The 27,928-nt window shown below is 52.4% G+C and overlaps 1 protein-coding gene across 1 annotated transcript in view; it reads left to right on the forward strand.

Annotated features, from left to right (window-relative positions):
• The first annotated feature begins 10,931 nt into the window (after nt 1-10,931).
• Nucleotides 10,932-27,928, forward strand: part of LOC125334257 (ankyrin repeat and fibronectin type-III domain-containing protein 1-like) — a 247,550-nt gene continuing 230,553 nt past the window's right edge. Inside the window, exon 1 of the mRNA XM_048320937.1 lies at nt 10,932-11,015. The gene's annotated coding sequence lies outside the window, so the exon portion shown is untranslated. The remainder of the gene's footprint in view (nt 11,016-27,928) is intronic.

The raw sequence follows: 27,928 nt of genomic DNA on the forward strand, positions 1-27,928 counted from the left end.
CTGAACTTTGGGGTAAAATGCCAGGTTCAAGGGGGGATATGTGGTAGGTGGTTTGGGAAGGCTGTACCTTCCTGGTACCTCAGCAATGGGGAAAGTGTGAAAAACGAGGTTCACTCTCCTGTGAGAATTTTAAAGAGTTTAATATAAAGACAATAAGAGACACATAAAATAAAGCAAAGGGATAACGGCCGGGTGCCTTGGCGCTCTGCCAAGAGCACCCCTGATGCTCAAGGTTAGTCCTTTTTATACCATTTTTACTGTCTGTTCTCTGTTCATATTCAAACTTTTCCCGGAGCTGTTCTGCATGGCCACTCCTTGGGTCCGCCTTTTTAGAGCATGCGTATTCTTCTGCCTTGCGGTTTTATTTCTTTTGATTCTTGGGGTTGGGCTCGCTAGGTAAGAGTCGATGGTAGGGTGGATCTCTTAATTCTCCAGACAGTCAGGGCTGATTGCAGCTTTGGGCCTCTTTGCCCTCCAGGCAGAGCGGTGATAAGGGCTCTCGGACCTTTAGGCCCTTTTGTTCTCTGGACAAAGTGTTGATTAGCAGCTCCTTGGGCCTCATCCTCTGCTCGCTCGGAGGTTATCTTACTTGCTCACACTTGCTAACATTCTTGCTAAAAAGAGAGAAAACTACATCCACACAGCAAAAAGCATTTCTAACATTATATAATATCTACCTTAATACTTTGCGAGAAGCCAATATTATAATATATGTTTATAACAAAAAGAAAAGGGCAACGTGCGGCCGGGAGTTTGGGACAAAAGGAGGCTGCACCCTCCGAAACCTCGAGAGAGAAAACCCCGCGGGTGTGTGCCCCAGTGGCCTCTCTCCCTTTATCCGAATCAAGTTGCAGGACTCCTCTGTCTCCTTTATGGACACTGGCTTTTCATAGCGGGATTTTCCGTACAAGTCCAGCCATTAACCCACCACCAAACCACGTCCCCAGGTGCCACATCTACACGTTTTTTGAACACCTCCTGGGTTGGTGACTCTACCACTGCCCTGGGCATCCTGTGCCAGTGCTTGACTACCCTTAAAGTGAAGAATTTTTTTTTCTAATATCCAACCTAAACCTCCCCTGGCAGAACTAGAGGTTGCTTCAGCTTTGTAAAGCTGGCTAGGTGAAAAATGCTGGCAGCAGGGACACTCTCACTGGGAAATACTCTGTATCCTCACCCTCTTCCTGAATGTTACATTGGATCTGCCCTGCTTGAAACAAAGCAGGGAGGACAGAGGAAGCCTCCTGAGTGTGAAACCATGAAACAGATGGAGCTACAGTGTATATCCAAGTTGGAAAAGACTACAGCCGAGGTGGGAAGATCCAAAAGGAAAGGGAAGTTCTTTACAGATGTGGTCTCATGAGTCCAGTTTGGAGTTTGGGCTAGGGGAGAAACCAGTGTGGGGTGTGCAGGGCCCTGGCAGCTGGGTTTCCCTGTTCTGGCAGCTGGGTTTCCCTGTTCGCTGTCACCTCGGGCTCCAGCGCTTCTTGCTCTGGATGCGGCCCTGCTGCTGGGATGAACCTTTTCCAGAGGCTCTGATTTCACTGCTGGAGCAGAGCAGGGATGGGAGGATCCACTGTCCCACAAGAATTCCTGCACACGGCAGAGGCCAAAGCTCTGGGCTGCGGGGCAGGGGATCCCTGGCCGGGCTGTGCAAACCCGGGCCGGCTCTCAAGAGATCCTGTCTGGCCGTATGGGAAGGAAGTGAGGTACGGTGGTTTGGTGTTTCAGCAAGGAGAGCTGGGCTGTGGACTGAGACCTGGGGAGAGGGAAGACTGTGAATCTGGAGATTTGGCCAGAGTGTTGGGAAAACATCTGCAGCAATTCATCACTAGCCCCTGTGAGCACCGTGTGCAGGGCTGTCCTTCCTTTGCTGTGTCACTCTGCCAGTGGGGTTTTTTGATGTGCTGCAGTAACAACAGCGTCTTTCCTCCCTTGTTTCTGTAGAAAATGATGCATTTAACACATGCAGGTCCCCATAAAGCCAGGCCAGGAGTTTATAAACCACAGGGAAAGCAGTGGATTAATACCGCCCCTGGGGACTGAATGTGTTAAGGATCATCACATTAACACATCTTCAAAATCCTGAGCCCGGGCTGAGGTCTCAGTTCACACCAAATGAAAACCATGTCTCCGGACAAGGGAAGGGCCTTACCCAGTTGTTTGCAGAGTCACCCATAACACTGAGGTATTTATGGGGCTGTTTTGCCCTCCAGACTTCTCGCTACCTGATTTACAGTCTGGGAAAATGCAGCCAAATGGAAACCTGAGGGATCTTTCTTTTTTCTTCTCCCTGGCCTTCTCACAGGACAGACTGTTTTGAGGAGATGGGGTTCCTGTGGGACAAAGAGTACCCACCCACTGACCAGGGCTTCTCCTGCTGAGGCCTCGTGCAAGGCCTTAAACAATCCTGGGACCAAGTGTGGCTGTGAGATTTGCATGGTCATTTCATGCTCCGAGTGTTTGCACAGCACCATTAATTCCCTGGAAAGTGCAGCTTCCGGGAATGGGGGATGAACTCCGGGCTCATCACCACTGGAGGCTGTGGATACCAAAGTTTGCATGAGTTAAATGGGAAAACAAAAGAAGCTATTAGCAAAACTCGAGGGAAAAACAGACAGACAGACAGCATCAGGAATGAAATGCAAAGATCTGAGCTCTGGGGAAGTTTGAGCCCCATGGAGGATGGAGAGGAGCAAGGGCCAAAGACAAATATTTTTTGATTTCCCTCAGAATTGCTGACAAAGTGCAGAACAGATTTATTTTCTTGTCTTCCATTATAATATTCCTGCATAAAAGCTAAAACACTGCTGGCTGCTTCTTGGAGGAAGTTCAAACATGGGGCATGCACACCTTGGAGAGGCAAGGCAAGACTGAAACATATTCACATCTATTCCCAAATGTTTGTCTTCCACCTGAAGTTTAGCTTTGACAGGGCCTCAATTTCCCATCTCAGGACATTTTGGGCCAGCACAGAGAGGGTTGTTTGGGAGGTGTCTGTGCAGGGAATGGAGCAGAGCACAGGAGGGCTCAGCCTGACCACCACACTGCCCCACTGCCTCTGCCAGCTCTGCAGGCATCTTGCCACGGTCCCATGTCCCCTCCTTGCCCACTGGCAGCAACTGGTCAAACTGGGCACACAGCAGGAGCTCTTTTTAGCTACTGCCCAGGTACCAGCTGCCTGCTGAAGGAGCAGATGCCTGTGCTGTGTGAGCAGGCCCTGATGGACCGTGTGTGGTCCTGGTGGAGGTGGTCCTGTGGTGCAGGAAATTAAAACTGGTGAAAGTCCAAAAGTTTGGAAAAGCATGTGGTGCAAAGGCACAAGAGAGAAGTGAGCTGGCAGTAACTGTACAAATAAATCTGCTTCAGTGCTAACTGAAAAGGAGCAAAGAGAGAAAGAAAAACCTCTGGATACTCCATTATCTATGTAGAGAGATCCACAATCAGTGTCCACAGGACCCTGCTGGGAGCAAAGAAAGGACAATAAGCCACGGCTGTATTGATTGCTTCTCCTCCCTGCCTTTTATTATTTTCCCTATTTAGTTAGTAATTAGGAGTTAGACCAGAAGAGAATTGTCAGCTCTGAGTCTGGGGTGTGGTGACTGATGCCAGAAGAGATTCCAGTAATATATTTCGATTTTACTAAAGCACTTGACACTGTGTCTCAAAGTCTTCTGCACAAAACTGATTAAGCCAAACTGTATGTGAAAGCTGATGATGGAGAAGACTGCATCAGGTGGAGAAAGGTATCTAAATTTCTGCAGACGTCACTGCCAGATTAAGATCTGATTAATCAATGCAGATTAACATCATCTTTATTTTTGCTGCTGGTCTCAGACAAGACCTTTCAGCTCCAGGCCATCACATCATCTATTGCTCAGGTAAGAGCATTTGATGAGCTGCATCCTGTTCCCTGTGGGCAGCAATCAAGCTCAGAATTGAGCTTGTTTTCCTTTATTCAGTTTCATCTTCCTCTTCTAGGATTCAAAAATTACTGCAGGTCTCCATGTGCTGGAAACCTCATTTTCATTACTCCTGAACTTGATTTAAGACCTAAGTTGAAGTTTTTCAGGGCAGTTGAAATTCACTTACAAATTCAGCTGTCCCTTTTGCATCTCTCTGAGGGCATTCAGCTGAAAGCGAGTCAAAGTCTTTCACATACAGCAATTTTGATGTGCAAACACATGCATGTCATCTCTGGAAGGGCTTCTGATTTCTCCTTGTATCTCACACTCGGTTTCTAGCTCACACATCTGCTCATCCTTGCCTGCACTGGTGATATTTGTACTAAAATCACCTTCTACTTCTCATCCTTGTGGAGAATGTCAGCACAGGTCCAGCTCTCAGATTTTTTCAGAAAAAAAATCCCCATCTGCTGTTTGTGATGCCATAGGAAAAAAATTTCCTTTGTTGTATCATCATTTTAATGCCTCGTCTCTGGAAAAAAATATTAGTGGTGGGCCAGGATCATGTAGGAAGGGTTGTCGTTTCCATTCCATGCCATCTGCCCAAAGCAGGAGCTCTCCATGTCTTGAGTGGCTCCACACTCTGAGTGTGGAGTGTGTGTGAGTTTCTGTCTGCTGAGAGACACAAGCTCGGCCATCAGCACAGGTGGTCATTGGTTCCTAGCAGGGAGCCAGATCAGCCTGCAGAGGAAAAAGTTGCTTCAGTTCTCCTCTGTGCTTTGAGGCAAGGGCTGATTATGAGCCATCAGAGGTGCTGTGTCCTAATCAGCAACTGTGGGTTTTACAAGTCAGCTTTTTTAAGACAGGCCAGCCATGGAGACCCTCTTCCATAACCTCCGAACTTCTCCAGGCAGTTTGGTCATGCCTAACACTCTGGAAGACCACAGCAACTTTGAAGAGGTTCTGTTTCCATCATAATAAATCAGATACCTCATTCCAGAAGGCATCACAGGATCTGTATCACACCCGTCTGTGAAAATACAACGTGAATTCCCTGTGAATTGGGTTTTTATCTTGCTTGGGACTGAACCCAACTTTGGCCTGAATGAGGAAGGGTCTGGTCGAGCTCCTGTGAGGTGAGAGGAGCACAGGAGTCAGAGAAGAGCTGCTGATGGGGTGGCTGAAAAGGTCTCAGAGACCCTGATGCCCCCAAGACATCCTCCTGTACTTTATCATAGAATCACAGGATGATTTAATCAGGAAGGGACCTTAAATTTCATCTTGTTCCAACCCTGCCCTGCCATGGGCAGGGATGCCACTCACTAGATCAGGTACCAGGAAGGTGTTTTACTGCCTTTGTTTTCAGTTTTTATCTCTAAGTTGAGCTGACAAAGTAGTTCTGTAGTTCCCTTCCAACAGGGGTTGAGTAGCCACGGCCTCCATTCAGATTGAGAAGCTCCAGATAAGGGGCTAATTGTGACTGTGGTGATGTGGTGTGTAGGGGACCATGTCCCCCTGACAATGAAATCACCTGGGAAAAGATTCTGCTCTCCTGCAAACTGGAGCAGGGTGTGGGCACAGTGGGTGAGAAGAGCTAGAAACTGGGAATAAAGAATTTTCTTGTGTCAGGTGAAATAAGCTTTAGCAGGAGCTGAAGGCAGGAGGTAAAGGCCAAAGCTGTGGCTCTTTTCCCGAAGCAGAACAGATGCACAGAGTGCTGCTTCCAGGTGCCTGTGATCTTCTCCAGCGGCTCCCTCTCCCTGACAGGCCTGGGAGGTATCAGTGGCGTGCTCAGGAATTTGTTGCACGGACTGCGGTTGGGGTCTGCTCGGTCAAACGTGTCTGTCTGTGTATTGTAGACCTCACATGGCTGAGGAGTTAAGCAGGAGGATCTCAGGGTGAAGTGGGAGTCCAGAAAGGGGGGATTAAGCCCCCGTGTGTTGCTGGGGGCAGGAGTGAACCCCGGGAGTTAATGGCTTGGACATAACCTGAGAGTCTGTGGCCTGGCAAGAAGCTCAGAGTTCAGGACCTGCTGCCTTGACCTGGTTGTGTTGAAGATTGAAAAGGATTCAACAGCTCTCCTTCCTTTCATTTCTCTTCCTCTGAGGCAGGAATCTCCCAAACCACTATAAAGACTGTGTGCTTTCTTGGAGCAGGCTCTCCACTTTGCTGCTGTTGGCATCAGACCCCTCCATCCCCACCAGATGTGGGGATGCACCAGATGTGCCAGACCTCTCTGGAAGTGGGGCAGCACGAGAATCTTGAGCACCTGCTGCCCACAGAGGGATGATCCCACAGCCCTGTGAGCCCTCCTGGGGCAGATCCCTCCCCTGCAAACCCAAGGCACTGCAGCCCACTGGGAAAGGAACAAAAGCCCTTCTCCTGCCTGGGGAGGGGGGACACCATGCTGAATTTATGCTGTATCTGTGCTGCAGATCATGAGACATCTCAACACTCTTGAGCTGTCAGATGGCATTTTTAATCAACCCAAACCTGACTTTTTAGAAATTGTTGTTAATTATGCTCTCCAACCAGAAAGCAGAGGGCTTTGATCAGCACTTATCAAAGCAAGTATGATCCAATGCTGCATCTTGTGTCAGCTCATTAGGAGCTGCCTTCATTATAAACCCTGCTCGTTAGCTGTGTCTGAAGTCCTGGAACTGGAAGCCTGTGAATTGAGAGAGGAGTTAGACAAGGTTTTGTAGCTGGGTCTCAAACCATAGACAGCATAAACATCAACATGGTTTATGCTTTATAGACACATAAACACAGTTTATAGGAAGGAGGCCTTGTAGGAAAGATGCAGTCACTGATGAGCAGAAGATAAGGCCCAGCAAGTGCCCCAGAAGTGAAGCAGGTGTGTTAAACAGGGTGATTTGGCATTGTCTCACCTGCAACCCCAGGCCAGGGTAACCAAAACCATGTTTGAAGCAGGACAGATACACAGGAGTGCACATGCACCAGGTTCCTTGGAGCTGAACTGCCAGGGAAGGATTTGGCCTCAGGGGTGCAGTGCCAGTGTTGGTGTTGGTGTTCAGTCTCACTCACCACACGGACAGGGACTTTAAAGCACAGCTGGTGTCTTGACCCTGGAAAAGCCACTCACTCTGGAAGACTTGTCCATGAGGCTGCCCTGCCACCATGGAATCATTGCTTTTCATAAGCTTATAGAGGACTGGAAAGTGAGAGATGTTCAGTGTTCATTATAGTTCATTTTTCTGGTTACCCATTGCTCCAAGGCAGGCTTAGAGCTGCTTGGAGGGAGGTTAAGAGCCACTTTGTCCAGCTGTCTGGAAAATCAGTCTAAAAGAGGAATAGTGTGATGAGGGAGTGTTGTAAAATTGAGACACATCATATAGTCAAACGAGATTTATTTTAGATACCAGTTAAACCAGATTAACTGGCTTTATTAAACCAATTCAATAAATTAAGCCAATTAAGCTCCATCAGCATTTGAAGACAGATTCATGATGTCCAGTGGAATTGATTCTATTCGATTGACTCCAGATCGCTTAAGGTTTAGAAGAGCAACCCAGAATGGGCTGGGTTACCCCATGAGGTGAGGGTTCTCAGCCTCATGGAGTCACCTGAGACAGCACCCTGGCACAAGGGAAGAATCCCAACTGCAGAGCAGCTTGCTGCTCGAGGGGGGTTGGCTCAACTGACCCCCCAACATCTACACCCCAGTCGGCTCTGATCTGCGGTCAGACATGGGCACGTGAGCCCTCCCTGGCTGGGGTTGGACGTGTCCCCACAGCCACCATGCAGACGTGGTGGGGCTCGGCCTGCACAGGAGAAGGGAAGTGAAGCCAGCCATGACGGGCCAGACTGGGGGCAGTGGCAGTCACTGGCAGGAGGGAGAAGGATGATCATGACACCATGTCAGGCCTCTGCAGCAGCCTTTACTCCCTGCTAAGGCAGAGTGGTGAATCACAGAATCACAGACTGGTTTGGGTTGGAAGGGACCTGAAAGTTCATCCCATCCCACCCCCTGCCACAGGCAGGGACACCTTCCACTGGCCCAGGGTGCTCCAAGCCCTGCCCAACCTGGCCTTGGACACTGCCAGGGATCCAGGGGCAGCCCCAGCTGCTCTGGGCACCCTGTGCCAGGGCCTGCCCACCCTGCCAGGGAACAATTCCTTCCCAATATCCCATCCATCCCTGCACTCTGGCAGTGGGAAGCCACTCCCCCCTTGTGCTGGCACTCCAGGGCCTTGTCCAAAGTCCCTCTCCAGCTCTCCTGGAGCCCCTTTAGGCACTGGAAGGGGCTCTGAGATCTCCTGGAACCTTCTCTTCTCCAGGCTGAACAACCCAGCTCCCAGCCTGCCTTTGTAGGTGAGGGGCTCCAGCCCTCAAAGCATCTTTGTGGTCTTATTGAATAGGAATATTCATTGAATAGGAATATTTGATGTAATCTAAAATGAATTAAGCTGAAAAGCCCATCAGCATTCCTTGTTTTCTTTCACTTGTCTTGAGACCCGTGCATTGCTTGGCTTTCAGGAAATCCACATCCTGGACCTCCAGACTGGGCAGCTGGAGGTGCCCAGTACCATTCCCCTCATGGCCTCCTCCTCCCCACAGCCCTACAGCATCAGGGGTGTCCGGGGCAGAGTCACTGCAGAGGAGCAGCACCTGCACTTGGCTCTGCTCTAGGGGGGCAGAGCATGTCCCAAGGGCTGTCAAATGCCCCAGAAAAACCCTTCAGCCCCCCTCTCTTTACACCCTGTGACCATTAATTGCTGTGTGGCTCAGCACCTGCACTCTGTGCACTTCGGAGGCTCTGGCTCAGCCTCTCCAGAGCAGCTGCTCAGCCCAAGCCCCTGTGAGGAGCCACTTCCACCCCACCAGCTCTCTTGCTGCTGATGCTTTGCATCAAGGGTGCTCTTGACTGAGAGGGAAAGTGTTTTTCCTTCCTTATCCAGAGTATGCCTCAAGCATTTTAGCTTGGGAGCCCAGTGTATGCCACAGGTCCTCTGCCAGACACAGGCCTTTCATGAGGCTTCTTCTGTTTAATCACACAAAGAAAAATGTATTTGCCATTCTTAGCAGACCGTTTCACTGTGGTGTCTCTTTCTTCATCCCAGAGTATATTTTCCCCCGATTAACTCATGTGTTTTACTCTGTGTACTTATGTTTTGCCAAATGTGAAGTCAGAGGGTGATGCTGTTTCTGAGACAGACTGATGAGGCTCAGCTATTCCCAGTACAAAGCTTAATGCTAACACAGGGTTTCACAGATGCTTCTTTGGATGCCCATCAGCACATTTATCTCCACTGGAAAACCCCAGAAGCTTTAACCTCCAAATCTTCCTGATGAGAGGCAGCCACATAAACCTTGGGCTGGCAGCAGAGGCTGCTGATACACATCACCACAGTGTGAGTGTTCTTAGAATTTTTAACTGAAATTAAATGCTCTGTGGCTCTGCAGCATGGCAGATGGATGTGCACAAAATACCAATGGGAAGAACACAGAAATTCAGTTCCCTGCCTGAATTTAACAGAGGTGTATACAGTGTGTTCTGGACTTAACACCATTTGTTTGGTCCAGGGGGACACTGTGTCCATAACCTCTCATGGTTTCCAGCCCACCCTGCACTGTCCATGCAGCTGGACATCACTGAGAAAACCCTATCTAGCCCCAGTGAATGGAATGGACAAAGCCAATTTTTGGGCTGGCTGATGAGTCTGCACAGAGAGGCCCTGACCCTGCTTCAATCTGCATCTCTGTGCACAGGTCTGGGCAACACAGCAGGAACAGAGAGCAACCTGCAGCTCGCTGCTGTTCTGCACTGCAGCACTGAGCAGCAGGCAAGTGGTGGTGGCAGGGGTCTGTCACCGGAGCAGGTGATGGAGCTGATCCCCACGACACTGGCACATAGAGATGTGCAGCCCCAGTGCACACGGGTGCACAAAAGCACTTTCCTAAACCCACCAGAGCTGTCTGCACTCCTGTGCCTCAGTGCACGTGAGTGGTGTCGCAGGCTGGGCTGGGGCTGTCGGCGCTGGGGGCTGCAGGTGGGTTGGGGCTGCAGGAGAGTTGTGTTTGAAGGTGGGTTGGGGCTGCAGGGACTGGGGGTTGCAGGTGTCCCCAGGCGGCTGGCAGAGGGGTCCAGAGGGCTGGGGGCCACGGGCTCCAGCTGGGAAGCATTATCAGCTTCAGCCGCATCACCAGTGGAAAGCAGGACAAACGGTGGAGGGGAAATGAAATGATCAGCAGGGATGGAGGGAGCCCAGGGAGGAGCAGCAGCCCTATAAGAGGAGTTTGTAGTGGTGGCAAAGCAGTGTGACTCCTTGATTCTCTGGTTTCTCAGGGTAGCAGGAATCCCCAAGCCATCAGAAGCACGGGTCTGGCCTCCTGCTTTGAGGCAAGGGGACCTCACACGTGAGCTGGTGGAGCAGTGTGTGTCCTGCCTGCAGCCCACAGCATCCTGCTTCTGTCTGTTCACGAGCACTGGGGGTTTGCACGATTTAAAATTAACATCTAGCCTGGGATTTCGCTTTCTCCAGGCATCCTGCTCTAGCAGATGTCTCCAGACTCTGAGGTTAGACCCACTTGAGAACTAAGAAAAGCCACAGGACGATTTCCAGCGGGAAGCGCGGGCGGGGTGCGGAGGGGCTGCCCCCGCACCACCGGGAGTTCGGAGCAGCTCCGAGCACTTCCCTTGCCCTTCAGCAGCCTCGGGGGGCTTTGCTGCTTCCTGCTCGTTCCCAGCGCTTTAAACAACGATTTCGAACCGGTTTTGTTAAACTCGGGAACGAACTGCAACGGAGCAGCGAGTTCCCGTCCCGGCTGAGCCACGGTAAGCGCCGCTGTCCCCCGTCGGGCAGCACGCCCCGGCCAGCCCGGGGACACGCACCGGCCCCGGGGCTGCGCGCTCCCGGCTCGGGCGGCTCCATCCCGTCCCCCGCAGCCGCCGAGCATCCCGGGGCGGGGCGGGCTGGGCTGGGCTGTGCGGCGGGCGGGGGTGGCTCCGGGGCCGCCCCCACCGCCCGCTTCCTCCCCCGGGCCCCGGCCGGAGCCCGTTGCCCTCCCTGCCGGCGGTAGCGGGGCCGCGTCTCGGGCGTGTGGTCCGGCCGCGCTGCGGGACGGGCCCGAGGGACGGCGGAGCAAGTGAGCGGGCTTCTCCCCCTTCTTCCCTCTTCTCTTCCCTTTCCCCCCTCCTCTCCTCCCTTCCTCGTAGGTCCCCCTGCCTCGCCCGTGGCTGTCGGGAGTGCAGGGCGCTGCTGCGGGAGCCCGGGAGTTGCAAAACATCTCCTGGCTTTGCAGCACGTTTTAATTTTCTTTTTCCTTTTCCTTTTCCCTCTTACACTTGGAGTAGCTAATTGGGTAGGAAAACACGAACTGCAGGGGTGGGATTACTTCATGCTCTTGCAATGCTGTTTTGCTGTTCGATTTCAGTCCTTTCGCGTGAATAGAGCCTGCTTGGCGGTGCTGCCCTGGAGCGCGGCGGGGGCCGGGCGCTGCTCTGCCGCCAGCGCCTTTTTTCCTTAGCAGGTTTCCAGTTTTAAGGACTTCGTTGTCTATGTTGCTGCCTTGCTTTCGGAGGAGATTTGCTCTTTTGAACAGCGGGTCCCGCAGTAATCCCGGTCCATGCTGTGTGCGCCTCAGAGGCTTCCTCATCTGGCAGGTTCATTCCATCACTAGGGCTTTTCTCCTTTAGTTTCGAGATTTCCGTAGAATATGTGACCTCCAGGGAAGCGGCGATGCCGGCAGCGGGCTGTTTGCTTCCCAGCCTGCTGGCTGGTGTCCTGGCTCCTGCAGCCATGGATTGACACCGTGTGGAGCAGCTTCGATTTTTTTCCTCTGTTGGTGAAAGCTGGATTTCTTCAGGTTTGTCTGAGAATGGGGGAACAGGGGAATTTCTCGTGCAGGTGGCATTGAAGTTCAGCCAGCTACACCAGCAGAAATTGCTCCCCTGAGAATACAGTATGTGCAGATGTGCTCCTTGAACAGTTTATTCTTGAGTATGAGCAACAAGTTGTGTGTGTTTCATAGAAATAAATACGGAGGAGGTGAGTGCTGGGCATTGATTCCTGAGGCCTGGAGTCAGCAGGATGCTTTAACGTGGGGATGAGCAAGTTGGAGCTGGTTCTTGGGTTGGCTGGATGTATGTTTACATCACTGGAACATGTGCAAGTGAAGGACCAGTTCATGTTTATCTCATGCTCAGCTTTCCTGTGTATTCCCCTCCAAAAGGAGATGGTGCAGTGTTGTGCTCAAGAACTCACTTCTCCCTGTTATCTTCCCCCTATGGGCGCTGTTTTTACTCTCAGCTGGTAATTCCAGCAGTGAAATAAGGAGGGGGTGACTTGTCTTCCTTCTTTATCATAAATATTTAACCTGTAAAACAGCAACCTCAAAAATAATTAAACACAGGGAAATTTGCTTTGTACTTCTTAAGCCTGGGCTTTCTCCAATGGTATCATGCTCTGGGGTGTGGCTGTTCTGCTTTATTTCCCTGAATTAATTTTATTGTGGCACTGAGAACTCCCCTGTGGTCCCTGGAAGTTGTCCTGCATTTTGAGAAGTCCAGAACTTGCTGAATAACCGTTTTTCTTCCCTAAAATATAGGTGGGAAATTTCCTATCCCAGCCTGTCCCTGGGTACCTGAAAGTTGACTTTTGCAGCTTTCACCTCAGCAAAGCTGGGCTTCATTGATAAATCTTTTTTTAAAGGGACTTGTCTCATCTAAAGGTATGAAAAGTTGATATTTCTCATAATAGTTGGATGAATTAGTTAGACGAATAGGGACCTTCCTGCTCCCCTTCTGCTAAGTAAAAATCCACATCTGTTTTTATGCTGACAATTGTTTAAATGATTCCCAGCCCCAGGGAACTTGCAGTCCATTCCTGTTTGCACCCTGGAGCTGTGTCAGTCTCGGATGGCCTTTTCCAGTGTAGGGAAGGCAAATGCTCTTGGTGAGGTTGTCCCCCAGAGAGCCAGAGCCCTGCAGAGAAAGCGATGTCACCTTGGTGTCTCTTCCTGGAGAACAGCCTCACGGGGAGGAGGCATCTCCATCCTTGTGCAGTGCCAGGAGCTGTCACAACTTTCTCCAGTGACACCTGCTGTGATGTTCATGGGGAACTTGGGGTGTTCATCTGGGAGAGAACTCGGTGACAACATCCTGTGTATTCCTCCAGGATGATTAGAACACTGGTCAGAGAGGGGTCAGATGTTCTCCCCTGCATGGCAGTCATGATAGCAATGGGAATGGCAATTCTTAGCCCTTTACCTCCAGCAAGTCATAACTTAAGAGCAAACGCTCCTCTTGTTAGCTCTAAGGTTTTAATTTTTTAAGAAGGCAAATTATCCCCATTTGCACAGAGCTCAGCTGCAGTGGCTCCTGTCCCTGCCGTCCATGTGCAGCATTGCTGGCACTGGGAATGGCACAGGAGCAGTGCGGGGCTGTCTGGAGCCAGCAGCAGAGTGGCTGGGGAGTCCCAGGCAGTGTCTGGAGGCAGAGCTGCAGTGGATGTCACTCGTGGCAGGGAGCTGAGCCAAAGTGTAACCAAGAGCCCTGTCTGTCCTGGCTCCTGGCAGCAGGAGCTGGTGAGGACCTCGGGACACCCTCAGGGCACTGCTGGCAGGGCCTGCCTGCTCTCAGGTGCAGCAGTGCTGGGGCAGCCGCTCCCTATGGGGCTATTTCTGTCCCAAAAGGAGAAATGTGTGTTGGCAGCTTCCCCAGCACCGGGATGGCAGCGTGGGCCAGAGCTGTGCTCAGCTTGGGGTGGAGTTTCTGCTCCTTGCAGCCTGCACCCTCTCCAGGCTGGTCTTGCACTTCCTTTCCAGCTTGCTTCAAGTGTTTCCCAGCTCTAAAGCTGAGATGTTAATGACATCTTTGTGGTGAGCTGTGGCAGGTGAGGGATGCTGGGTCCTGCTGAGGCTCTGTGGAATGCCACAGCCTGTTTGCTGCAGCCCTAAGGTGGGAAGGGACAAGTACCAACCCCTGTGGCTGCTGCCCCTGGGCAGCCCTGTGATCCTGTTGCTGCTTTCCTGTATTCCGTGCCTGTCTGCACAGCAAATGCTGCAGGAGTCTCTCACTCACCTGTGAAACACCTAACCCGTGTCTCATTGGGCCAGAGTGAGAGCACGGACACCAAGTCCTGCCTTGGTTGGCACTGCTTGGCTTTTTTTGGGGATGCAAAAAGGTCTGAGGAACAACCACAGAGCTGGAGGATGGGCACAGAGCAGGGGAACAGCAGTGCCATTTCAGTGGCACTGAATCGTCCTGGGCAGAGTTGCAGGGTGGGCTGGATGCTGTCGCTCAGGTGGAACCAGTTACTATGGTCTCTGCTGCCCTTCAGCTGCTGGGTGGGAGAGGATCCTGTGTGGCTCAGGCCCTCAGGCTTCCTTGCTCCTCCTCTCCCTTCCAGAAGGAAGAGTTGGCAGTGTGTCTGGGAGCTCTGGTGCTATCCAAGTGCTTTCACGCTTTGCAACTGCACCCATGCTTTGCTCAGCCAGTGTTGTCCCTAAGGATGTTGCTGGCTGGGATCAGCTCATGGGTGACCTCTCTCCAGGATGGTGCCAAAGGAAAGGCAGTGCAAGAGCACAGGTCCCTTTTTTTTGGGAGTGAGGGTCCCCTCTGCCAAGACCCCCTGCACAAGCAGGGGAGGTTGTCCCACCAAAAGTCTGCTTGGGTCCCCTTCAGAGCGGTGGCTGATGTTTGGTGGCACCAGCTGTGGGCATGGCCCCATCGGGCTGCAGTGGCAATGCCGAGTCACCCGCTGGGGCTGGCGGCCCTGGACAAGCAGGGCTGGCACAGCTGGCTCTAGGTGGAGTGTTTGCACTGGGGAGCCCAGGCTTTCAGCAGCTTTAATAGAAAGGATAAATTGATGGCTTCATTTTTTGACCTTTCAAAGCTTTTCATGCATTAGCTACATGTAGGAAATGTAATTTTCCATGCTGAGAAACCAGCTCTGAAGCAGAATGACTGATGTGATCTTTTTTTGGATGTCTGGCAGACCAAATTTAGTGTGAAACAAGGCTCGGGTCCTGGGCTGAGCTCCTCTGCCTCAGAGATTTGGTGTCTCCATCACAGGGAGTTGAAAAGGGGAACAGGGAGAATTCAGTAGAATTGTTTTCTTTTGATGACTGTGAAGCTCCTGGAGAGACACCAAGGCACAAGGGCTTCCAGACTTATACAGGGATTTCAGTGACTGAAAAGGAACTTGAGGGGGGAAAAAAGAAATGCTAAAATGAGGGAGGCTGAGGACTGCTTGGTCCTGAGCACCTTGGTCTGCAGGGCTCCTCTGATGCTGTTCCACTGGCGGTGGCAATTGGGGTCTGATCCTGCTGTGCTGAGCAGAGTTCTGGCAGCTCCAATATTGCTCTGTGTGCATCATGGCAGCTGCCTCTGAGCTGTCATCTCTCCCCTTGCTGTTTTTTTAGTCTTCTGGGGATGTAGTGCTGTGCTGTTCCTGTTCTGGGTGCTTTGGGGTTAGCATTTATAAGCCTTTTTCCGAAAGAGAAGCAGAAACTTGCCTGTCCTAAGGACTTGTCCATGTTTTTCCCACAGCTGCTGTGGGTTACAGAGCATTCAGAATGTTCTCTGTGTGCCTGCAAGTCACTGTGGTGCCAGTACCCAGCCCGGTTCTGGGGATGTGTAACCAGTCTAACACCCAGTTTTGGTCTGTGTTTGTTCACAAGGAGGTGCCTGGGGACATCACTTCAAGGTGCTCTGTGTCCGTGTCTGCAGCAGACTTGGCTGGCAGAGGGTGACTTTGCCCCTCAGAGCATCGCGAGTGACACTGTGAGAGCTGCCCACACGTGTGAGCCTGAAGTGGCAAGAGCTGGGCAGGGAAGCTGCCTGTCTTGCTTTTAATATTTCATCGAGTGCTAAGAATGTGTGACCTGGATAAGAGAGCCCAAAAGACCCTGGGATGTGAGTTCTGCTTTCACTCGCAGCTCCCCCCTGCTGTACAGTGCTGTGCCGGTTCAATGGGAAGAGGGCGGTTGCCCTCTGGCTGTGCTCAAGCTTCTTAGATCAGACCTCTTTGCTATTTTGGTGCACAAACATCCCTTTCTAACAGTGCAGAGGGGAAACTGGACTAACTCTTTCTTTAAATGCATTTAACCTGTGTGCGAGCCTTGGCTGGGAACTGTAAGGCACATGGCCACAAACCCCCATCACCTCACAGCAGGTGCAGGCAGCACTCCTAGCGCAGCCCTGCAAGACCAGGTGGGTTCAGCTGCTGAACTCCAGACAAACCTCAAACAGCATCATCTCCTCCTTTTGTGCGGGTTTTTCCTTCTCTCTGAGATGGGGATAAGTGATTTCCCAGCCCTCCTCAAGAGCAGAGCTGTAAGATCTTGTTAATCAGTGATTAGCAAGTGCTCGGAGGCTTTTGGCTACAGGGCAGGGGGAAAGGCAGGCTGGGGGATGGGGCTGTTATGTGGCAGCACTATCTCGAGTTCTTTTTGTCCCTGCTGTTCCAAGTGTAGGGGGTATCTCGGCTTGGCCTTGGAGTGGGAGCTGTGTAGTGATGGGGCCTGAGGTGCTGAAGCACAGCCCCGTGAGCAGCTGACTCGATGACAGTGGGTAGGTTAAATCAGAACCTGACTGCAGGTGATTCTGAGTGAGAAGTGTTTAAGCCGTCCCTGTCCACAGCCGGCTTCCCAGTCTGCCTCCTGCCGCCTTCTGGGATCCCAGCTGCTCTCCCAAGCAGCAGGATCCTTGTCCCAACCCTTAGGGGGTCAGTCAGGGGGTCTTCCCTCTGCTTTGTCCCTGAAACCTGACAGATCTGAGCTTCTCTTTCTTGGGCATGAGGAGAGATGCCCTTCCTGGGGCAGCTGGCTCTGAAGCTGGTACATGCTGGAGGTTGCTGGGGTGTCTGTAAGTACACAAAGGACAAAGGGGAAAACATAATTTGAAAAGGTGACTCTTCATGGAATTAATTGGGAAGGATCCTTGCCGGTGTGCTGGCGGCTCATGTAGGAGCTCAGACTGACTCAAGGGCAGCTGGTAGCTCTGTTCAGTGGCTAATGCCTGGTAAGAGGGGAGGTGTGAGAGCTTTAGGGAGCTGCTGGTCAGCTCCACAGGGTGTTTCCTGAGGTTAATAACTGCGGTGGTGAAATGTGTCAAATCTCTGTGGGCCCTCACAGTGAGTCTGAACGCCCAGAGTGGTTCTCTTCATTCACAAAACAGAGATGAGATGTAGGTTTGTGATGGAGGAGGAGCAAACCTGCTGTGCAGGTCTGGCAGGGATCTGCCACGGCTGGGATGTAGGAGCTTGTCCTGGTGCCTGCTTTGAAGGGGAAGGGAAGGGAAGGCTCCCTGCACAGCGGCCCTGCACCTCGGGTTATTGTTCCTGGCTGCAGGGAGATGTTTCTCCACGCTCTCAATCCAGATTGCTTCCCAGGGAACAGCCTCTGGAAATGCGGGTGTTGGCTTGGGTTTCCTCCTATGCAAATGAGTTTATAGGAATGTACTAAGCTCCTTTACAAAACAGCTTGAGCTCTAATGAAAGACATCACTGTGTAAGAGAAAAATATTGTTAGCGCATGACTACCATTGTTAACGAGGTCAGATCATTGCCTTGGAACAAAATTAGTTTGTTTTGCTCTAATCAGTTTTAGTAGCTAGAGTGCTCAATAATTACTCATGTCCTTGTGAAAGGGATGGGACAGCATGACTAGAGCTGCTGGCAGACTGCTCTGACTCTGAAATGAATTGTGCAGATGAATTTTGGGAGGGCATCTTTCCAGCTGCACAGTGCCCCTGGAGTGATGCTGGCAGAGCCCAGCTTCAGCCAGGAATGGTCATGGTCCATAGCACGGCTCCTCTGGAAAGAGTGTCCAGAGGGGGATTCAGAGAGGCATTAGCAGCAGGAACATCCTTGAACTCTGCTGTTGTCTTCATGTTTATGATCCTATTTGACTTACTGCATGTAAATGTCTCTCTGAACTATTCCTTTCTCTAGTCTATGCAAATTTTGAAGACCCCAGGAGCTCTCAAATACAGCTGCTCTCTAAACCAGAAGATCGACTCCTGGGTATTTGCACCTCTAGAATCTTCTCTTTATTTTTTGTTTTGGTTTGGTTTTTTTTCCTGATGTCATTGGTGTGTTCCTGAAAACGCAGCCTGTGGCCACCAGGATGGATGGACAGGGTGCTGAGAGCCACTGCCGTGGTGGTGCCCTGGCTCAGGAGGAATGATTGTCAGCAAGCCATGCTTTCCCTTACCGGTGTGTTGGCTGTGCATGTGCCTTTTGCACTGGCAGCTGCTGCCCAGCCAGAGAAGAGCTGTGGTGATGGGCACCTGCTCCTGTGCCTCGCTCAGGGCAGTCAGGGTGGGCTGCGAGACCACAGGGCCTACTGTGCCCTCGGTACCTGTACCTGTAAACTGAGTCAGAGTGCAGCTTCTGATCAAAACTCAGGCTGAGCTCAACCATCCCACCCATGCTGGAGGTGAGAGACTTTTTGGTTCCTCTCCAGCATCTGCCTGGGAGTGCAGTGCAGGGATTGCAGAGCTGCAGCAGGGAATGGCTCTTGCTGGCACTGTGGCCTCCTTTTAGTTGTGCTCTCCCTTGTCCTTGATGGCTCCTTGCAGGAACCTGGGTCAGGCTCACAGTGCCACAGCTCAGCTGTTTCCTTCTAAGTGGTTCTTTCCTGTAAAAGGACGAGTTCATGCTGGAGCCCCCAGCTTTCCCTCCCCTTAATCCACTTGCTGACTTCAGCTAAAATGGTGTTAATCCTTGCTATACTTTCCATTTCCTTCCTCGTTTTCCTTCTGGCTCAGCTCAGATGTGTTTTCTCCCCTGAAGGTGAGGGAACTGCTGCTGGGCAGTGACTCTCTTGGAGGTGTGCCAGGAGTGTTGGAGCTGGGGCAGTCTGAGGGCTGTATCTCTGCACCTTAGGGTTTGCCTGTCTGCCTGGCCATGATCAGTGAAGTGTCACTTGTCAGGAGTACACAGGGGCCTTGCTGGGTCTGCTGCTCCATCAGTGCCCCCCACCTCATGGGCACTGTAGCCAAGACTGCTCTAGGCCTTCACATCCCTGACCAGCTCTTCTTCCTCATATGTGAGGCCCAGCAGAGTGTCTCTTCCCACTGTCACCCTCTCCCCTGTGTTAGGGAGCTGTCACCAGTGCTCCCCAGAAACCACCTGACTTGCTTGAGTCCCGCTGTGGTGTTCTTCCAGCGCATATTTGGGTTGTTGGAATCCCGTGAGGATCAGGATCTGCGAACACGAGACCTCTACCGTTTCCCAGAATGTCCCAACTGCTTTGCCCTGAGCAGGAGATCCATTGACAGCCACCACAGTGTCACCTGTGTTTGTCTGTCCCCCAGCCTTTAGCTCTCCTAAGGCTCATCAGCTCTCCTAAGGCACAGCCTGATGGGCTCTAAGCAACTCCTCCTTGGTGTCCCACAGAGCCCATGCCCATCCATGGGAGCACTTGGTCACTCAGCTGTCCCACCGTGGCCGGTGGCCTGGAGGAGGCCGCAGCCTCAGCTGTGCCCCAGCCTTGCCTCCAGGCACCATCCTGTGCACGGGGGCTCGAGCCATGCACAGGCTGCACCATGAGCCTCTCCCTTAATCTGTTTTGAATTTCCCACATTTTAATTCCATTGAATGCCCTTAATTCCTGTGTCATGGAACAAGGAGAGCTCTGTCCAGAAGAGCTCTGTTAGAGACGTGTATTTTGGCAATTCTAAAAATACACCTCGCTCGCCCAGGCTTGTGCGGGGTAGCCATGGCAACGTGGCTCCAGGAGCAGGGTTAAAAACAATTGCACCAATTAAGGGGGAAATAGAGCTGCTCAAACTTATAAAACCTAAACATTTAGAAAATATGAAGTAACAAACACCATGTATGGTGCTGTGGTCTGTATTGGCTTGATCAAAAGTGTGCCCCTTCCACTCTTAAGGAGCATCCCAAGTGCTGATAGAGCTGGGGATGTTCCGTCTGGAGAACAGACGGCTCCAGGGAGACCTCAGGGCCCCTTCCAGTGACTAAAGGGGCTTCAGGAGAGCTGGGCAGGGACTTTGGACAAGGGTCTGAAGGGACAGGACACAGGGAATGGCTTCCCAGTGCCAGAGGGCAGGGCTGGATGGGATATTGGGAAGGAATTGTTCCCTGGGAGGGTGGGCAGGCCCTGGCACAGGGTGCCCAGCGCAGCTGGGGCTGCCCCTGGATCCCTGGCAGTGTCCAAGGCCAGGCTGGACATTGGGGCTGGGAGCAGCCTGGGCCAGTGGAAGGTGTCCCTGCCTGTGGCAGGGGGTGGAATGGGATCATCCTAAAGGTCCCTTCCCACCATTCCATGGCTCTGTGAAAGAGAGCAGCCTGGCTGAAACATGGGGAGTGTTTTGAGGACACAAGCATGGTCTGAAGAACAGTTTTGGCCTGCAGTGCTGGCCTGCGAGGGGGCAGGTGGATGTTATAATTCGTGTGCTAAGCCAAAGTTCCTCAAAATCGATGGAGATGCTTTCATTGATGGATTAGCTTAGGGCTGGCAACACAGGCGTGGTGAAAGCGACCAGATGAGTCTGAAAGCAATGAGCTATTGTTTCTAAACTAGATTGGCTTTAATTGTACTTGCTGGGCCTTGGCCACGGCCAGAGGAAGCCTCAGGAATGTCATCAGCTTGCTGGGGATGGTGCTGGGGAGAGTCTGTCTAGTGGAGCTGGCTAGCAAGGTGGTCCTCCAGAAAGCTTTAAATAAAATGATTTCAACCACTTTTTTTTCTGCACCTCATAGAAAAACAGAATGAAAGGATTCAGAGCATCTCTTTCCAAAATATTTCCAGGTTTTTGCTGACACTGCGGGCATTTTCCTTCCCTGGCTGATTGTGCTTTGCCACCTCGGCATGCTGATGCCTCCCACGTTTTTTGGGGCATGGACAAAGGGATTTGGGTGCAAATAGTTCAGGGAAGTTTCTGAGGTCAGGGCAGAGAGTGGTGATGCTACTGCTGCCTGTTCTTGGGTTTGATACTGAGCTGGTGAGGGATCCTGCCCTGCCCATTCTCCCCAGGAGCTCAGCTCTGCTCTTGATCAGCCCCATTGACCCTGAGGAGCTTCTGGAAACTTCTTGCTGTGTGTGGAAGCACTGGAGAGGAGGACCCCAGGGAGGGGTCCCAGTCACTGAGTGCTTTGGGTTGTCCTGGAGCACACAGGCAAGCTGAGGTTAAAGCCCGGGCCCAAGGGGTGGATGCAAGGCAGAGGTCCATGCGGAGGAAGGAAGCGGGGGCGTGCAGCTGCGTGGGGAGGATGCTGCGCCCGCTGGAAAGCAGCAGCGGGGTCTCCTGAGACAATTTAGGTGAAGGAAACTGCGATGAAGTCACCGCTTTACTTGGCTTGGTGGTGGCAGGAGGTGTCGTTAGCGGTGCTGGGGGATGAGGAGTTCAGGTTAAAGGTAGCAAGAAGCAAAGGGGCACATGTGGTGCGTGCAGGGCACAGTCCCGGGGCTGGCAGCTGCTGGGCAGTGCCTGGGCTGTGCCACACATGGGGAGGTCAGTGCTTCAGAGAACCACAGACTGGTTTGGGTTGGAAAGGACCTTAAAGGTCATCTCATTCCAACGCCTTCTGTGGGCAGGTTCAGCTGTCACAGAGAGGGATCTCTGGTTTCCAGGATCTGGTCCTTCGCCTCCCTCCACTGGTGCGAGCAAAACCTCAGCTGTGTCCTGTGAACACAGGCTGTGCTGGCGCTTCGGGCACGGTCTCAGGTGGGTGCAGCAGGGCTGGTGTTAGCCCTGGGGAAGGCAGGTGTGGGTGTCCCCACGGCTCCTGGGGGCTTCAGGGGTGGCATTGGCCCAGGTGGAAGAAGTGCAGCCCCTGTGACCCTGCAGCAATTCCTTCCACTAGCAGAGAAGCTTTGGGCAGAACAGGAATTGGAGTCTTTAAGATGATTTAGGCAAATTAAAAAGATTTTAGGGTGGATGTCTTTAACTCACGTTGAATTACGGTTTGCATGAATTTGGGTTAATGGAGCTGGAGGCCATCCCGTAGTGTGGTTTTTGTGCATAGGTTAGACCAGAAGTGTGCATGGAGCTGTTCTGGAAGCTGGGCCAGGCTGGGGAAGAGGCAGAGCTGGTGGGGGAAGGCCTGAGCAGGGCTGGTGCTGAAGCTGGCAGCGCACGACGGTGCCAGGAGCCTTCCCAGGGTCCAAGTCAGGTGCTGGCTCCTGGCCAGGGCCAGTTTGGTGGGTGAGGACTCGGCATGAAGCTCGTGGGGAGGGGATTTACCTTGTGCGCAGGGAGCAGTGAGCTCGGAAGGGCAGAGCGGAGGGGCCGTGTGTGGAACTGCCGAGGGCTCACGCTGTGACCGGACCTGGCCACCCCTGGAGCCGCGGGAGCGCCGGCAGCTGCAGGTTTGGCCCCAGGCCTTGTCGGGGGGAGGGAGGTGGGCAGTGGGATTTCACCCTGCTCCACAGGCTGCTTGGAAGGGCTGTCCAAGGCTGGGCCTTCCCACGCTGGCTCCTCTCGTGCTGTCACACCTTGCAACGTGCGGCACAACTCCAGCGGCGTTCAGCACTGGTTTTCCTCCGAGACTTTGTGTGGTCTTTGCATGTTGCTTGATGTCAGATGGTCCTTCAGCTCTCTGCAACCCTTCCTCTAGTGGCTCTGGTGTTTGTTAAGTGTCCATGTGCCTTTCCTCTGCTCACAGCAGGGATGCTGTGGAAGTGAAATCCTACGCTTTCTTCTTTCTATTGCCTTGGTGGCTGTGGTCCCTTGTGAAATGCCTCTGCTCTTCCAGCTGAGTCTGCACAGGGGGCTGCAGAGGGGTGATGCGTGTATGGAGAGAGGGGGAGAGGTGGCATAAACAGCTCTGTACCCTCACTGTGAGGTGTAATGTCAAGAGGATCTCTTACAATGTGTGCTTGCCCTATTCCTGCAAAATTACAATTAGTTCTAATTAAGTGGAGGTTAACCTCCACTGTGCATCCTGCAAATTAATGGAATGTGCCATTACCTTATCTTGCAGCACAAGAGGTTCTTGAAAATGACTTGGAAAGAAGTATATTCTTGTGTGTGGTTTGAATTTTTAATTTATGTTAATAGTTCAAGCTTGAATTAATTAATTTTAAATGACGGACCTTTGATCTTTTTTTAACACTCTTGCTTCTGCAGCTTAATATAGCTTTCCAGCTCTTCTCCCATTGTAGTGAACGAATTGATAAACATACATAATATGATAAAAATGTGCATATACACCCTGAGCCAGCCGCAAGGATGGTGAAGCTGGTCTGGTCTCTGTGTGTGGTGTGCACTGAGGGGGCCCTGCTGCTGCCACTCCAAGGGGGAATGCAGCAGGATCCACAGGTTTAGTGCAAGACATTGTGTTATTTCATCCTGGAGGGAGATCTGGGGACAAAACTCATCTTGTGGCTTTGTGCTTGCCTTTGGAGGTGGTAATTTGGGTTTGTGGTTGTGTGCTTGAACAGAGCTTCATCTTTCCTGGGCAGTCTTTTCTCGTGTAACGCTCCCCACTGCAACACCCAGGGAGCACAGGCAGGTCATGCATGACCCCAAGATGTGAGGTGCCTCAGCAGTGCCCAGTGCAGGGGAATGGTCACTGCCCTGGCTCTCTGGCCACCCTGGTGCTGGTGCAAGCCAGGTACCACTGTCCTTCTTGCCCACTTGGGCACACCCATCTCATCCAGCTGCACCATCTGACCAGCACCCCCAGGGCCTTTCCCACTGGGCACATTCCAGCCACTGTGTCCCAGTCTTGGAGCATTCCATGGGGTTGTAGTGACCCAAGTGCAGGACCAGGAACTGAGCCTTGTTGGATCTTCTTACAGGGGGGTTGGCCCATGGATGCAGCTGGTCCAGATCCCTCTGCAGAGTCTTCCTGCCCTCCAGCAGATCAATACCCTGCCCAGCTTGGTGTCACCTGCAGTCTGAGGGTGCCCTTGATCCTCTCCTGGCCCCAACACTGAGCACTGGGGGACCACCACTAGTGGCTGCCAGGTGGATGGATCTTCGCCCCCCACCCCTCTCTGGGGTTGGCCACCCAGCCCACTTTTCACCCAGCAAATGGTGCCCCTGTCCAAGCCAAGAACAGCCACTTTCCCCAGGAGAACGCTGTGGGTAACAAAGGCTTTACTGAAGTCCAGGTAGACACATCCACAGCCTTTTTCTCCCATCAGCTGAAGGGATCACCCTGTCACAGAAGGAAGTCAGGCTGGTCAAGCAGGCCCTGCCTTTCATGAGCCTGTGCTGGCTGGGCCTGATTCCTCGGTTGTCCTGAATGTGCCGTGTGGTTGCCCCAAGGCGATCTGCTCCATAACTTTCCCCTGCACCGAGGTCAGACTGGCAGTCCTGCAGTTCCCTAGATTCTCCTTCCAACCCTTCTTGTGGCTGGGCATCACACTGGCACCTCCAGGCAGTTGGGTGAGCCAGGACTGCTGGTAATTGATGGAAAGTGGTTCAGTGAGTTGTTCCATCGTGTCCCTTGGCACCCTTGGGTGGATCCCATCTGGCCTCAGAAAGTTGTGTCTGGGTGCTGCAGCATTTTGCTGACTCTTTCCTCTTTTGGAGTTTATGGGGTCTTCATTCTGCTGCTTGTACCCAGCTTGGGGGGCTGAGTACCCAGAAAACAACTGGACTTATTATTTGAGCCAGTTCTGCAATGTTTTAAAACTAAAATAGCAGACATCATCTTGGAAGGTTCCCAGTCCCTGCCAGAGCATTGACCTTGTGAGGCTGAAGCCAAATCTTCTGAGAAGGGGGGAGAAAACAGCCAAGCTTCCTTTCCCTGTGTGCTCCCAAGATGTGGGGACCCACGGGTGTCTCTGAATCCAGATCCAAGCCTGCCCTTCCGGATTGATGCCGATGGCCCCGCTCCCAGCAGTCCCCTGCTCTGCTGGGAAGGGTTGGTTGTGCTGTTCCCAGCTCCTTATCTCACAGTGCAGGGACTGGCAGGGGCTTCACCGTAGTCACCATCCAGCATTCCTGTTTTCTGCCTCCATCTGGCAGCTGTGTTACCTGGGATTGAGGGGTTTCTGTCTGGGAAGAACAAATTTACTGGGGGGAAGGGCAGGCTTTAAGGGTGAGCTTGTTATTTTCTCAACCCACCAGAGGGATTTGGAGAAGCAAAAGGGTCAGCAGCAGTGCCTAGCAGTGCTCTTGCTCTTTATTTTTGTGGTCAGTTGCTGTCTCTGAAATGACAGTGATGGCTGCTGCTGGTGTAGCAGAGGAGACCTTGCAGGAGGGGGAAAGAGATGCTGAAAGGGGCTGCCGTAGCAGCTGCTTCTTCAGCAAAGCATTCTAGAGGGACTGGGCACACCATTCTATCCTGGATCATCGAGCCCAGCTCCTGGCCCTGCACAGACACCCTAACAAACCCACCCTGGGCATCCCTGGCAGCGCTGTCCAAACGCTCCTGGAGCTCTGGCAGCCTCGGGGCCGTGCCCATTCCCTGGGGAGCCTGGGCAGTGCCCAGCACCCTCTGGGGGAAGAGCCTTTCCCTGATCTCCAGCCTGACCCTGCCCTGGCCCAGCTCCAGCCGTTCCCTGGGTGCTGTTCCTTGTCACAGAGAGCAGAGATCAGAGCTGCCCCCTTGAGAGGAAGCTGCAGACCCTGATGAAGTCTGACCTCAGTCTCCTCTGGGCTGAAGAAGCCCTGAGCTGCTCCTCGTATGGTCCCTCCAGACCCTTCAGCATCCTCGTGTCCCTTTGGATGTTTTCCTGTTTAGGTCCTTCTGATATTGTGGCACCCAAAAACCATCCCCAGGACTCAAGGTGAGGCTGGACCAGCACAGAGTCCTGGTGCTGGTGTGACACTGTTGGGCAGTTTTGGGGGCTCAGAATGTCCAGGAAAATGGAGAAACAGTTCAGAACTGTAATGGTGATGTTCTGGAGTGACATCTCCCAGTGTGGCTATGACATGGGCTGGTGGCACGCAGTTCCTGGCCATAACTCATCTGGCCCTGGCCTTGCCCAACTGTTTTGGGGCTGAGGTGGGGGAGGGAGAGATGGCTGGGGCTGGATCAGGGAGTCTGCTCTGCTGGAGCCAGAGGGGCTTTTCTTCAGCCTTGCAGGGTGGGGGAAGCTGCCTGACCTTTAGTGCAGATTTGTTTCTGCATTACTTGCCCTTTTAACACATGATTGAAAGCAGGCTGTAGGGGAGAGGGAGCCAAAGCTCAGAAATCGGGCTCCTATGATTGGTCAGGAGCATTTCTAGGAGAAACAGAGCAGAAAAAGGAGCATGTAGGGGGAATAGATTTTGCTGTTGGTGATGGATTGCCCACCTGCGTGGAGATACAGACCTGGCTCTACGCTGCTGCCACATAAACTGAGGATGAGGGTCACAAGCCATTGTGTCATCGTTCAGTGCAAAGAGCTCGAGAACGTGCTGTCATCTGGCATTTGGGGAGGTTTTGGAAGAGACTCCAGAGGCGTTTGCTGCCAACCTCACCTCCTGAAAGTGCTGGCACTCACCTGCAGCCATGGCTGTGCCCGTGCTGGCTTGGTCCTCTGGGGTGGCTTCTGCTGGGCTGTGGGGACAGCGGGCATTGACACAGACAAAGCGGTGTATGTGATCTGAACATCCATCCCTGGGGCTGGCAAGGGGACAGGGACCAGGCGGGCACGGGAGCCCGCCATGGCACCGGCAGTCTGGGTCCCTGGCTGCTCACGGATGCCGATTGTTTCCCTGTGGCAACAGTGCCTCACTGGTGTTTGTGCTTAAGTCTTATGAGATCTTTATATCTTAAGCGTACGTGACCTGTTCATTTATCTTTGGGCACTGGGCAAACACGGAGGGATATTGGATAAAACACTGCAAATATTTGCAGTTCCCTGGGAAGAGAGCTCGGTGAAACTTGAGGTTTCATGTTACGTGTGGTCCTTTATTGCTCTGCTTTTCAGGTTTAGATCTTGAAGTGCTTGGCAGAGGGGCAAGGCTGATCTTCCAGGGAATTGCAGGGTCCTGTCACCTCTGCCAGTCCTGTGCCTCACACCTGTGACTGTGTTGCAGTCTGCACGGCACCAGGATCTGCCTGGGATGGAGGTGGGCACAGGCAATAAACCCTTTGTCCAGGGGCTGATACTGCAGCCCTGTGTGGAGTCCAGTGAAATCCCAGCGGCCTGGCCAAGTGCTTTGGGACCTTGTGCAGGGATTTCTGTCCTTCTGGACCATCTTTTGGGCCTGGCTGGAGAGTACACAGAAATGGTGAATAGAATATTGAGGAGCTAGGCATGCTCTCCATATAGAGGGAGGTGTGATGTGGTACAGGAGAGACCCATTCCCAAGGGCAGGGATGGTATAAGGTATTTGGAAGTCAAGTTTTCTTCTCTGTCATGGACAGCGTAGGAGAAAGGCCCACACTTGACAGTGTTGGCTGGAGGGGAAGGTGAGGTGCTGGCACACCACGAGTGCGAGGGTACTGCTTCCAACCCCCTTGGAGCCCCTCAAGTTGGAACCCAAGGATGCTGGGTTTCAGCCACTCTTCACTGACACATCAGCTGCTGTGAACTCTGTAGTCTTTCCGTTCCACCTTTTGGAAGCTCAGAAGAAATGTTTCCATGTCTACTCCAGCAGGTGGGGGGAGATGAGAAGTTCCCAAGCTGTGAGGGTTCTGAGGGATGGTGGTTTGGGGTGCAGTCATGTGCTGCATCTTTTATAAACTCCAGGCACTTAAAGGCAGGGAAGTGGACAGTTTAGGGACATCATAAATCTTACCTCCACCTGTACTGGAAACATGAAGAGTATCCTTCAAACCCTGAGCAGGGAACACTACTTAAAGGATCGCAAACTCTCCTTTTTGTTGGGACATTAAAATTCAAACATAGCTAGGAATTCTGCAGAAGTGACAACTGCAGCAGGTCTGGAATAAGGGCTTAAGTGAGAGTAACTTGGCTTGGCATAATCAGAGGGATTGCCTGGGGCCGAGTCCAGTGGCAGCAGAGTTGAGGGGGGAGGTCTTGCCATAGATTTGAGTGGTTTTTGACAGGGAATACTTGCCATGTGTGTACACAGATGAGCTCAGGATGTGCTAAACCAGGGGTCTGTGACCAGCTAAGTGTATCTGAGGATATTCCCACTTTCCCTCCCCTTCTCCTGACAGCTGAGCCTCAAGCTGTCA

This window comes from Corvus hawaiiensis, chromosome 16 (assembly GCF_020740725.1).
Source record: "Corvus hawaiiensis isolate bCorHaw1 chromosome 16, bCorHaw1.pri.cur, whole genome shotgun sequence".
Lineage (NCBI taxonomy): Eukaryota > Metazoa > Chordata > Aves > Passeriformes > Corvidae > Corvus > Corvus hawaiiensis.